Below are 14600 nucleotides of genomic sequence, written 5' to 3'. Positions count from 1 at the left end.
GTATTGAGAATATGACTTTTTCCCACATCTTAAGAAACGCATGTACTTAAGTGAAGTTAAAAAATAAGGACTTCAGATTTCTAAAGCAGGTAATAATTATAACTTTCAATCTCAAGAGCTATTCAAATTATTCATTTTAATTATCATAAAACATAACTAAAAATGTGTTTATCACTGAACATAAAATACACTCCAGTTAATCTCTTAGTAATATAAACCTCATTTTTTTAAATTTTCATATATATATAATTAATTTAAGATAGCAATAATATTATTTCTTTTAATGGTTTTTTGTAAGAGATAAAATTAGATATTATTAGGAACTTTCTCAAATATTTCTACTATGTTACCCTTACAGCACAGAGAACCAACACATCAAGGTTTTTTATTACCCCATGGGAGATAGAGTTGGTCTATGTTGACAACACTATCTTTAGTTAGAAAATGAATTATCATTGTTGTCACAGATAAGAAGGCATCCTTCCAAACAAGAGAAATCACTATAGCCTTAAAAGAAGACTTTCTTTTCATCTAATAATTTACTGAGTGCAGTCCCTGTAATTGTGTCTCAATTGATTTCTATATTTTTCTACAAAAAATTAGAGAATACTTTATTGCTTCATATTCATTTTGAAATATCCCCTAAATTTTGAAGCAGTCTATTAGGAGGATTATTGCCACTTTTTGATCAACAATTTCCCTGTCTCTGCATCAAAGTAGTTTAGCAAAATACTTATGAGGAAGAGTAAAACTATAGAGGTCCTGAATAAGAACATAAACCATGGACAGAGGTCAGTGCCCTGAGGCAAAGGTCACAGTGACTTTAGTGACAAAAGCACTGAATTCAGGCAGTACTGTGCTGAATGCAACACAAGAGAGATAAAATTGGCAATTCTGATTAATAATAGGTGGGGACATTTGAGCTCCTTTGCTTGCCCTTTAGTCTGCTCTAAAGAAGTTCCCCTTCCTGACTTCCTCATTCTCTTTTCTGCTTCCTTACTTTCTCTTTCTTGTCCCTGCTTCAATTTTGTATATATCAATAAATAATCATAAGGACTGTGGCTAGGGCTGTCTCATGAAACCTATTATAGGAGACTGTGAGGCATGCTCCCCTAAGTTCCTCGGTGCACGCCATGTCGTCTCTGAGAAGACATTCTCTATGCAATATAGAGTCACCTGAAAAATAAGTCAGAAGAAAATGTTTAGTGTTGGTCAAATAAATTTGTAAATATGATGTATACGTTTGCTCACTTTGGGTGTGAGAAACAGGCTGTTGTATCAGAGACTTCCTTATATATTGTATATTGGCTTTGTATCAGAGACTTCCTTATATATTGTATATTGACTTAAGGTTTTAGTTTTCTACACTATAAAATGAAACACACCAGGGGCTTTCTCTCTCTGTTCCAGCTATCAGCATTGCAGAGGCCTCCCTGATCCCTTGCCCTCTATGAGAAAAGCAGTTTTTATGCTTTTTCCTTGGCTTCTCTTGTGGCTTGCCTGTCTTGGTGAGTATAAGGCCAGTAGCCATGCCACCATCACAGCCACCTGGCTCATGCAGGTTCAGGTTTGATTCAGACAGATGGTAATGAAACAACGGAGCCAAGAGCTGGTGGGCCATTACTTTAATCCTAGTTTGCACCTGGTGGGCAAGAAATACACACTGTGGGAAAACACCTCCCTTTCCATTCAGGGCTCCCAAAGCCACTGACTAATCTGAGTTTCCTAGAATCAAAAATTTCTACTTCACCAGCCTTATTCACCTCTGTGGGTCAAATAAGTTTGCAAATATGTTATATATATTTGCTTACTTATAGTTTGCATTGGATGTGGGGGATAGGCTGCAAGCAGACAGGGTCCTTACAGCCTAAGGCTTAGTTTTAAGACTAAGCTTTTCCCCACATCTTTGACTGTTGCATAATATGGGGTGGTGCACTCTTATGAGGAATCCCATTTATGCCTCAGATATTAGTGGCTTTCTATTAGAGACTTTCTTGTTTTTATATTGGATTAAAGGTTTTGATTTGTACACTATAAAATGGGGCAAACTGGGAGCTTGCTCTCTCAGTTTCTGAGATTAGCAATATAGATGAGAGCAGAGAAAGACCATGTCGAGGAGAGGAGAAGTAGCCAAGATGACAAAGTGCTGAAGGAGAAGCCAGTTAGTGCAGAGTTTGTGCAGATAGAAAAAGATGAGGAACAGAGGTGAATAAGGCTGCTGAGGTAGACACCTTTGACTCTAGGAAACTCAGATAAGTCAGTGGCTTTCGGAGCCCTGAAGTAAAAGGGAAGTGTTTACCCACTGTATATATTTCTTGCCCACTGGGTGCAAGCTAGAATTAAAAATAATGGCGCACCAGTTCTTGGTTTTGTTGTTTCATTACCATCTGTCCAAATCAAATGCAAATCTGCACAGGCCAGGTAGCTGTGATGGTGACTGTGGCTACTGCTTTACATTTGGCATAGTTGGCAGGATTCAATACAGATCACTACCACCTTTGAGTGGTGGAGTAGAGGACTAGCAGCTGCTATGGTTCCCAATGGCTGTCCCTTTGGGGGCCGTAGGCTGGCTGACTTTTACAGACATGCATGAGGAAACCAAGAACTGTGTGGAAGAGGCTGCCTGGGACCTGCAAACCGAGCAGTGAAAGGAGCTGGAGTAAATGTAAGAGAAAGAGATGCCAACCCTGGAGCTGGAACAAGTACCAGAGGAGGTCGTCCAGGTTTATGATATTCACTTGAAATGGAGCAGCCGCTGGAGAAGGAATCACTGGTTTGTGAGTTGTGAATTGCCCTGGATATTGTGGAGAGCCAGCAGCAGCAGGAGGCCAGGGCTGAGGCCGGGGCCCAGGGCTCAAGCCCGGCAACAGGAGCTGTTACTTTCAGTTCCTCTTTGGAGGATGAAGAGAATAGAACTGGAGTTGCTATCCACAGTCTTCAGAAGGTAAGAACCCAGCAGCAAGGAATACCTACTATGCTCCTGGTAGGTCTGCAATTTTGAGACATAGCGGTGAATGCCATCATGCTCTCCAGAGCAGAGATGAAAATACTGACTGCCATTGCCACATGCTCCTCTTTAGGACAGTGTAAGACCTGCCAGAATGGCAGGGATGAGGGAGGGGGCTGAGGCCCAGTGTGCTTGGACTGATTCCTAGACTATGACCAAAGTGGGCACTGGCTCCTTTGTTGAATGGACGTACGGATTTTAAACAATGTGAAATACCCTAGTGGGGTTGGGGGTTAGCTTTGCTAGAGGCCCTGCCCTGACCCAGGAAGTTTTTCTCATGGCTAGAAAGAAGTCTGAGGACATTTTTCACTTTTGGCAAAGTGCTTAGAGACCAGTGAAGCATATCTTTGCAATTGTTGAAATGGTATGGTTTGTCATGTTGTTATAAGTTGTATAATTGCCTAATTTCCTTATGCAGGAATACCTGTGCTTTAGATTTTAAGTAAGCAAAAGGGGTGGAATGTGGGTCAAATAAGTTTGCAAATGTGATATATATGTTTGCTCGCTTATAGTTTGCATTGGATGTGGGGGACAGGCTGTAAGCAGGCAGGGTCCTTATAGCCTAAGGCTTAGTTTTAAGACTAAGCTTTTCTCCACTCCCTTGACTGTTGCATGATAGGGGATGGTGCACCCTTATGAGGAATCCCATTTATGCCTCAGATAAGTGGCTTTGTATTACGTACTTCCTTGTTTGTGTACTGGATTAAAGGTTTTGATTTCTACACTATAAAATGGGGCAGACCAGGAGCTTGCTCTCTCAGTTCCTGAGATTAGCATTATAGGGAAGAGCAGAGAAAGACCATGTCAAGGAGAGGAGAAGCAGCCAAGATGGCAGAATGCTGAAAGAGAAGCCAGTTAGTGCAGAGTTTGTACAGAGAGAAGGAGATTGGAAACAGAGGTGAATAAGGCTGCTGAGGTAGACACCTTTTACTCTAGGAAACTCGGAGAAGTCAGTAGCTTTGTGAGCACTGAATGAGTGGGTTTTGGAGCCCAGTGTGTGTTTTTACTTGCCCGCTGGGTGCAAGCTAGAAGTAAAAATAATGTCCCATCAGTTCTTGGCTCCGTTATTTCATTACTGTTTTTTTGAATTAACTGTGAACCTGCATGGGCCAGGCAGCTGTGATGGTGGCCATGGCTACTGGCTTTACAACTTCTGTTCTCCATCTTCTTCTCTCTGCACAAAATGGCTTCTCCTTCACCACTCCACCATCTTACTGCCTTTTCCATGCCATGCTAATTTCAGGAACCAAGAGAGCAAATCCCTGGTCTGCCCCCATTCTATAGTGTAGAAATGAAAACCTTTAAGCCAGTATACAAATAAGAAAATATCTGATACAAAGCCACTTGTCTGAGGCATAAATGGGATTTCTCATAAGAGTGCACCACCCCACATCATGTATCAGTCAAGGGTGTGGGAAAAAGCTTAGTGTTGAGAAGATTTTGGGCTTAAAAGAGTGGAGGAAAGGCTTAGTCTTTAAAGCCTTAGGCTGCCCTAGCCGGTTGGCTCAGTGGTAGAGCGTCAGCCCGGCGTGCACGAGTCCCAGGTTTGATTCCCAGCCAGGGCATACAGAAGAAGTGCCCATCTGCTTTTCCACCCCTCCCCTTCTCCTTCCTCTCTGTCTCTTTCTTCCCCTCCCACAGCTGAGGCTCCATTGGAGCAGTTGGCCTGGGCACTGAGAATGGCTCTATGGCCTCTGCCTCAGGCATTAGAATGGCTCTGGTTGCAACAGAGCAACGGCCCAGATGGGCAGAGCATCGCCCCCTGGTGGGCATGCCGGGTGGATCTAGGTCGGGTGCATGCAGGAGTCTGTCTGACTGCCTCCCCGTTTCCAACTTCAGAAAAATACAAAAGAAAAAAAAAGCCTTAGGCTATGATGACTTTGCTTGCTTACAGCCTGTCTCCCACACCCAATGCAAACTATCGATATAAGCGAGCAAACATATATATTATATTTACAAGCTTATTTGACCGACAGTGAGACACCAATAAACGGAATGGTCCACCATCCTCTGACTCTGCCATTTCTTTATCATCTGCCCGAATTCAATGAGAACCTGCATGTGAATAGCCACTATGCTGGTCCCTGACCATACATTTAGTTTTCACATGAGATTAGAAAACAAGTGTGAAAGGGTGTAAAAAATAGAACTATGATATACAGCAATGATGATATTGCATATGGCCCATTATGGGAGATATCTTGTGTTCTTTGATCTAGCACATGCATTCAGTAATTGCAAAGTTTCAAGAAGACAACACTATGGTAGGGTTCATCAGATCAGTCTTAAATCTCTGTGATGACCTTTCTAGTATCTGCAGTTCTCTGAATGTATAATTCATTTGTGTAAATACTCAATAAGTTTGTTAGTAAACATTTAAAATTTTTAAGTTATTGAAGTTTATTTCTTGGCCTATTAGAACCACATTGTTCTTTTTATAATAATTTTTTCATAGAAAATCTTTTCTTTATTTTAATATATGCCTTGTTGTAGTGGGGCTTACAAGTTATAAATTGTTTTGGTGTTATCAGAATTTAACTGTAGATATGCAGGAGATTTTTAACAGTTGTACACTTGAGTTAAAAGAAAACTGTGTTTTCTTTTTTACATAGCAATATAGCAATAGATTTAGAGTCCTAGGTATATATTTAATAATAGTGGAATGGGCCTGACCAGGCGGTGGCACAGTGGATAGAGCATCAAATTGAAATGCAGAGGACCCAAGTGTGAAACCCAAAGGTTGCTGGCTTGAGCATGGGCTCATCTGGCTTGAGTGTTGGGACACTGGCTTGAGCCCAAGGTCTCTAGTTTGAGCAAGGGGTCACTAGCTTTGTTGTCATCGCCCCCCCACCAGGGCATATATGAGAAAGCAATCAATGAACAACTAAGATGCCTCAACAAAGAATTGATGCTTCTCATCTCCCTCCTTTCCTATCTGTCCCTTTATCTGACTGTTACTCTGTCTCTGTAAAAAAACTAGTGGAATGAAGTGCATTATTGATGAGAGTGGGGGTGGATGTGAAAGAGGAAGAGAGAGGCAGAGATAAAGGAAGAGAGACAGAGAAATAAAAAGATATTTTGAATGTAATACTGAATACAAAATTCAATATATGAAACTGGAATTCATGTATCTTTAAAGATTACCAGGGTCAGAGAAATGGCACCGTGAGGAGGGCTCCCAATACCTCTCCCCTAAATTTCAACAAGTTTGACAACTAGAGACAGAAAAATGATCCCAGGAGCATCTGAAAGACACACACACTAAACAAATGTACGATTGGGTGAAAAGGTGGCTAAATAAATAATCGACCCTGAAGGAAATAAGATGGAGAATGGAACACTCCGCCTTCCTCACTGACCTGAGCAAGGGCTGCCTTCACTTGGAACTGAGAGAAAGTGAGGGCTGGTAGCATGGAAAAAGCTGGGCTGGGGCAGAAATGTTCAAGCCGAGGAAAGAGTGTGCCTGCAGTGGCTCAGCCCACGCGAGCTAATACCGGCAGCAGACCCCGGCAAAGGCGGGCAAGCAGTTGTCTTGTTTACTCACAAAATCCTGGTTGCCAAGTGTGGACAGTGTGTAAGTGGTTCCTCTTAGTGCCCCAGGCATGGGTGCCCATGTTCCCAGACAGAGGGGCAGGGTCGGAGACTGTCAACAGTAGCCTTCTGCGTGAACTGAGACTAGAGTCTTGGTGTAATCCCTGCTCCCCGAATAACACACACAAAAGCCAACTTCCCTATGCCCAGACATCTCCAGGCAGGCAAGGCACCTCCACCAGCCATATAGGCTAACAAAACACATTCCCAGGGAAGAAAAAATATGGAAGTGCAAGGGGCAGGGGCATTCAGGCAGCTTGCAGACGATCTCTGGAACAGATCCGCAGATTCAATCACTAAAATTAGCTTAACCCACAGTCCGCTTACTGCCCAGCTGGCTTACACCAGCAGTGGCTGTGGCTGACAAGGTCTTCTTTCTCAGGTCAGTGATCTAAGAGAACTTGATGGAGAGACGTGATATTTTTTAGGGCCTCTTGCTCTGCACACAGTGGCTGGGGCAACTTCCTGCCAGCTGATACAGGGTGGAAAACACATTCCTAAGGAACAGACCTCAGAGAACACTGCAGAAGTCGAGCAGGCTAGGCTGTAGGCTTTCCCTGCAGAGAGCAATCCCATGGAACGCTAAGGCAAATTTAACTAGATATACCTGGAGAACCTTAGAAAGGAGCCTGAAAAGAAGTCCACATGCCCCCCTACCTGCTTAAGCTGGTAGCTCTGATCAGCAGAGCTTTCATACTCAAGGCTGTGCTCTAAAAGGAGGGACTTGACAGCTTTTTTTTTTTTTTTTTTTTTTTTTGCATTTTTCTGAAGCTGGAAACTGGGAGGCAGTCAGACAGACTCCCGCATGCGCCCGACCGGGATCCATCCAGCACGCCAACCAGTGGGTGATGCTCTGCCCATCCAGGGTGTCGCTTTGTCACCACTAGAGCCACTCTAGTGCCTGGGGCAGAGGCCAAGGAGCCATCCCCAGTGCCCGGGCCATCTTTGCTCCAATGAAGCCTTGGCTGCAGGAGGGGAAGAGAGAGACAGAGAGGAAGGAGAGGGGAAGGGGTGGAGAAGCAGATGGGTGCTTCTCCTGTGTGCCCTGGTCGGGAATCGAACCCAGGACCTCCGCACGCCAGGCCGACGCTCTACCACCGAGCCAACCGGCCAGGGCTTGACAGCTTTTAAGACCTCCTGTTCTGCAGGCAGCAACTAGGGCATCTTCCTGCCAGCCAAAACAGGTTACAAAGTGTAAAAAGCTTAGTGAGAGTGGTCCTAAAGAGTGCTGTGGCATACTAGACATGCCTGGAGGCTCATAGAAAGACACTTGAGAGCAATTGGCTCCTGGCCCTGCCTGATTAAGCTGGCAGCTGTGACTGACAGAGCCTTATCCAGAGCACTGTGTTGAGTGGGGATAGAGAGGGGATTTGCTACCTCTTAGGGCCTCTTACTCTCCAGGCAGTGGCAGGGGCAACTTCATAGCTGGATCACCAGACTGCTAATTCAGGAAGGAGAGACTTGGAGAGAGGCTCCGGGAAAACGAACTCTCCCATTGTTGGAGCCTGCAAACGCTAACAAGCCCCAACTATCAACGAGACTGAGGCCTAGTATATGTCATCGCCAAAGTGACAGATCAACTGCAAATCTCTACCAAAGTGTGCCACAGGGGCAGAACCTGGGGTACAGTGCCACCAACCAGGAAGAGGGAGAATAAAGAAAAAGGAAGAAGATAACTTCTCAAAATCAAGAATAATCCACAGTCTTTATAACTTTTCCCACTTTTTTTTATTTCTTTCATTTTCTTAACTTTATTTTTTTTTTCTTCCACCGTGGTCCATTTATCCTCTTCTTATCTTATTCTTTTCTCTTCAACTTGAACTACATTACCCATAAGTGTTACACTTCCCATTATTTTCTTTTCTTTTTTTCTCTCTATGAAGGTTACACTACAAAAACCTTAACTCTTTTTTATTCTTTTTCTTTTTCTTTTTTCTCCCTCTCTCTTACTTTCTTCATTACTCTTTCACTTTTTCTCTCATTCAATCCTCACTCACAAACAAATTAATTTATTTTGAATTCAATTTTTTTCTTTGTGGCATTTTATGTGCTTTTTAACTCGTTAGCATTCCTCCCAACCCCAGCTTTCCATTCTATGTAGTTTTTGTTCCACTTAATACAATAGTATCTTTTTTCTTTTTCTTGTTTTCTTCTTGTCTCTCTCACTATATCTCTCATTCAACCATCATTTACAAGCAAATTATTTTATTCTTGATCCAAATTTTTTCTTCTAGCATTTTGTGGGTCCTTACCTCGTTTTTTGCCCCTTTCTCACTTCTCCCCAACTCAGACCCTCCATTCTAGGAAGTTTTTGTTCAATTTAGCACAATATAATTCTGTTTTTCATGGTATTTTTTCAAAAAAAGAAATAATAATTTTTTAATTTTTTTTTTACTTTTCATTCTTTATCAATTCTTATTAGTGTTATTAACAAAACCATGCTCAGATGCCATTAAGGAAAAGGAAATCAAATATCATGGATCCAAAGACAGAGATGTAGCACAGGTAGATGAGGAAAAATCTATAGAAAAAAAATTTGATAGATTGGTAACCTTGGAGTTAAATGACAGAGAATTTAAAATAGAAATCCTGCCCTGGCCGGTTGGCTCAGTGGTAGAGCGTCGGCCTAGCGTGCGGAGGACCCGGGTTCGATTCCCGGCCAGGGCACACAGGAGAAGCGCCCATTTGCTTCTCCACCCCTCCGCCGCGCTTTCCTCTCTGTCTCTCTCTTCCCCTCCCGCAGCCAAGGCTCCATTGGAGCAAAGATGGCCCGGGCGCTGGGGATGGCTCTGTGGCCTCTGCCCCAGGCGCTAGAGTGGCTCTGGTCGCAACATGGCGACGCCCAGGATGGGCAGAGCATCGCCCCCTGGTGGGCAGAGCGTCGCCCCTGGTGGGCGTGCCGGGTGGATCCCGGTCGGGCGCATGCGGGAGTCTGTCTGACTGTCTCTCCCTGTTTCCAGCTTCAGAAAAATGAAAAAAAAAAAAAAATAAATAAAAGAAAAAAAATAAAATAGAAATCCTAAAAATACTCAGAGATATACAAGAAAACATAGAAAGGCAATTTAGGGAGCTGAAAAAACAATTCAATGAACAGAAAGAATATATTACCAAGGAAATTGAAACTATAAAAACAAATCAAACAGAGATGAAAAACTCAATTCACAAACTGAAAAACAAGGTAACAAGCTTAGGTAATAAAATAGGCCAGATAGAAGAGATAATTAGTGACATAGAAGACAGGCAACTAGAAGCACAATAGAGAGAAGAGGAGAGAGACTCATGAATTTTAAAAAAAATAAGAAAACCCTATAGGTATTGTCTCACTCCATCAAAAAGAGCAACATAAGAATAATAATATATTAGAAGGAGAAAAGAGAGAAAATGGAATGGAGAAAATATTCAAACAAAAAATAGACAAGAACTTCCCAAGCATATGAAAAGAACTAAAACCTCGAATTCAAGAAGCAAACAGAACACCAAGTTATCTGAATTTCAACAAACCTACTCCAAGGCACATCATAATGAAATTGGCACAAACCAATGACAAAGAAAAAATTCTCAAGACAGCCAGGGAAAAGAAGAATACAACATACAAAGGAAGGCCTATTAGATTACTATCAGATTTCTCAGCAGAAACTCTACAAGCTAGAAGAGAGTGGACTCCAATATTTAAAGTTCTGAAAGAGAGGAACTTCCAGCCAAGACTACTATACCCGTCAAGCTATCCTTCAAATACAAAAGAGAAATAAAAACATTCACATATACAGAAAAGATGAGGGAATCTATCACCAGAAAACCCCCAATTCAGGAAATACTAAAGGGGGTTTTCCAACCAGATACAAAGAACAAATCAAAACAAATGACAAGTAAAAGCTTCACCAAGAACACAATAAAATCAAATTTAATCTGTAACAACAAAAACAAAAAAGGGAAGAGGATGAACATTAACAGTAGCAAAGGAGGATGTAGTGCAGAAGCACTCATGAGATAGCATACTACAATGAACATGGTAGGTACCCTTTTCATTACTTAATAGTAACCAGCCCTGAAAAAAACACCACTGAAGCACATGACTTGAAAAAAGAAGTAACAGAGGAAATAAGTATAGATTACAACCAAACAAAAACAAATGATAGAAAAACAAAAGAGTAGAATCAAAAAAAGATACAAAACTAACAGAAAGCCATATAAAAATGACAATAAGAAACCCTCAAGTGTCAATAATTACACTAAATGTAAATGGATTGAACTTGCAAATAAAAAACACAGAGTAACAGAATTAATCAAAGAAGAAAATCCAACTGTATGCTGCCTACAAGAAACATATCTAAGCAACAAGGATAAAAACAAATTCAAAGCGAAAGACTGAAAAACAACACTCCAAGCAAATAACATCAAAAAAAAAAAAAGCAGGTGTAGCAATACTCATATCTAACAATGCTGAATACAAGACAGCAAAAGTAATCAGAGACAAAAATGGTCATTTCATAATGATTAAGGGGACACTGAATCAAGAAGCCATAACACTTCTTAATATATATGCACCAAACCAAGGAGCACCAAAATATATAAGACAGCTACTGACAGACCTAAAAACAAAAACTGACAAAAATACAATCATACTTGGAGACCTCAATACATCGCTGATGACTCTAGATTGTTCATCAAAACAGAAAATCAATAAAAAAATATTGGCCTTAAATGAAACACTAGAGTAATTGGATATGATAAACGTCCAAAGGACATTTTATCCCAAACTGCCAGAGTATACATTTTTCTCTAGTGTACACGGAACATTCTCAAGAACTGACCATATGTTGGGTGACAAAAATAACATCTGCAAATTCAGAAAAATTGAAATTATACTAAGCATATTTTCTGATAATAAAGCCTTGAAACTAGACTTCAACTGCAAAAAAGAGGTAAAAAAAAAAAAGCCCACAAAAATGTGAAAACTAAACAACATACTTTTAAAAAATGAGTGGGTCAAAGAAGAAATAAGTGCAGAGATCAAAAGGTACATACAGACAAATGAAAATAACAATATGACATATCAGAATCTTGGGGATGCAGCAAAAGCAGTGATAAGAGGGAAGTTCATATCACTACAGGCTTATACGAACAAACAGAGGAGAACCCAAGTGAACCACTTAACATCTTAAGTTACTAGAAAAAAAAGAACAAAGACAACCCAAAACCAGCAGAAGAAAGGAAATAATAAAAATCAGAGCAGAAATAAATGATATAGGGAATAGAAAAACTATAGAAAAAATTAATAAAACAAGGAACTGGTTCTTTGAAAAGATCAACAAAATTGATAAACCCTTAGCAATCCTAAGGAAAAAAGAGAAAGGACTCATATAAACAAAATCCAAAATGAAAGAGGAGAAATCACCACAGATATCATAGATATACAAAGAATTATTGTAGAATACTATGAAAAACTATATGCCACCAAATTCAACAATCTAGAAGAAATGGATAAATTCCTAGAACAATACAATCTTCCTAGACTGAATCATGAAGAAGCAGAAAGCCTAAGCAGACCCATAAGCAGGGAGGAAATAGAAAAAACTATTAAAAACCTCCCCAAAAATAAAAGTCCAGGCCCAGACGGCTATACTAGTGAATTCTATCATTCATTCAAAGAAGACTTGGTTCCAATTCTACTCAAAGTCTTCCAAAAAACTGAAGAAGAAGAAATACTTCCAAACACATTTTATGAGGCCAACATAACCCTCATACCAAAACCAGGCAAGGATGGCACAAAAAAAGAAAACTACAGACCAATATCTAAAATAAATACAGATGCTAAAATACTAAACAAAATACTAGCAAATCAAATACAGCAACATATTAAAAAAATAATACATCATGATCAAGTGGGATTTATCCCAGAATCATAAAGATGGTTCAACATAGGTAAAACGGTTAAAGTAATACACCATATCAACAAAACAAAAACCACATGATCTTATCAATAGATGTAGAAGAAACATCGATAAAATACAACACAATTTTATGTTTAAAACACTCAACAAAGTGGATGTAGAAGGAAAATGTCTCAACATAATAAAGGCCATTTATGATAAACCATCAAGTAACATCATATTAAATGGCATAAAACTGAGGACTTTCCCCCTTAAATCAGGAACAAGACAGGGTTGTTCACTCTCTCCACTATTATTTAACATGGTGCTCGAAGATATAGCTGAGCAATCAGCCAAGATAAAGAAATAAAAGGCATTCATATTGGAAAAGAAGAAGTAAAGGTTTTACTCTTTGCAGATGATATGATCCTATACATCAAATACCCAAAAGACTCTACAAAAAGATTACTAGAAACAATAAAGCAATACAGTAAGGTTGCAGGATACAAAATTAATATACAAAAGTCCATTGCCTTCCTATATTCCAACAACAAAACATCAGAAAATGAACTCAGCAAAATAATCCCCTTCATGCTCACAACAACAAAAATACCTAGGAATAAACATAACAAAGATTGTAAAAGACCTATATAATGAAAACTACAAAGCATTGTTAAGGGAAATCGAAAAAGATACAATGAAATGGAAAAGTATTTCTTGTTCTTGGATAGGAAGAATAAATATAAGCAAAATGACCATATTACCCAATGCAATATGCAAATTCAATGCAATTTCCATCAAAATTCCAATGGCATTTTTTAAAGAAATGGAACAAAAAATCATCAGATTTATATGGAACTATAAAATCTCCGAATAGCCAAAGCAATCCTTAGGAAAAAGAACAAAGCTGGGGGCATTATACTACCTGACTTCAAATTATATTATAGAGCCACGACAATCAAAACAGCATGGTATTGGCAGAAAAATAGACATTCAGACCAATGGAACAGAATAGAAAGCCCAGAAATAAAACCACATTAATAGCAGCTACTTTTCTAGAAATCATGATGAAGACTGCTGTATACAGTGTGTTGATGTATAAAGTGTGTCCGTAAAGTCATGCTGCACTTTGGACCGGTCACAGGTAAGCAACAAAAGATGATAGAAATGTGAAATCTGCACCAAATAAAAGGAAAACTCTCCCAGTTTCATACCTATTCAGTGCAGTTTGATGTGGGCTCACACTCAGATTTTTTAGGGCTCCTTAGGTAGCTATCAGACTGTACAGACTCATCACTGACTGATGGCCTACTAGAATGGGGTTTCTCCACCAAACTGCCAGTTTCCTTCAATTGCTTATCCCACAGACTAATGTTATTCCTATATAGTGGCACTTTGTTATAATGCGCCGATATTCACGTTGCACTTTGGTCGTGCATTCGAATTTAGCAAGCCACAGAACGCACTGAACTTTCCTCTGTACTGTCCACATCTCGACTGGCATAGCTGTGGGCTGCTCCACTGTATACATGGCGTTACATTATCTGCGCATGCACACATGCTGCCACATCATCCGACAGAAACTGGGAGGGTTTTCCTTTTATTTGGTGCAGATTTCACATTTCTACCGTCTTTTGTTGCTTTCCTGTGACCAGTCAAAAGTGCACCATGACTTTACGAACATACTGTATATGGTCAAATAACTTTTGAAAAAGGGGCCAACAACACACAATGGAGAAAAGAAAGCCTCTTCAACAAATGGTGCTGGGAAAACTGGAAAGCCACATGCAAAAGAATGAAACCGACTACAGCTTGTCTCCTTGTACTAAAATTAATTCAAAATAGATCAAAGACCTAAATATAAGACCTGAAACAATAGAGTACATAGAAGAAAACATAGGTACTAAACTCATGGACCTTGGTTATAAAGAGCATTTTATGAATATGACTCCAAAGGCAAGGGAAGTAAAGGCAAAGATATATGAATGGGACTACATCAGACTAAGAAGTTTTTGCACAGCAAAGAAACTGACACCAAAACAAACAAACAGCCAACTAAATGGGAGATATTTTCAAACAACAGCTCAGATAAGGGCCTAATATCCAAAATATACAAAGAACTCATAAAATTC

Source organism: Saccopteryx leptura, chromosome 3, assembly GCF_036850995.1.
Source record: "Saccopteryx leptura isolate mSacLep1 chromosome 3, mSacLep1_pri_phased_curated, whole genome shotgun sequence".
Classification (NCBI taxonomy): domain Eukaryota; kingdom Metazoa; phylum Chordata; class Mammalia; order Chiroptera; family Emballonuridae; genus Saccopteryx; species Saccopteryx leptura.
This window is presented reverse-complemented; position numbering follows the sequence as displayed.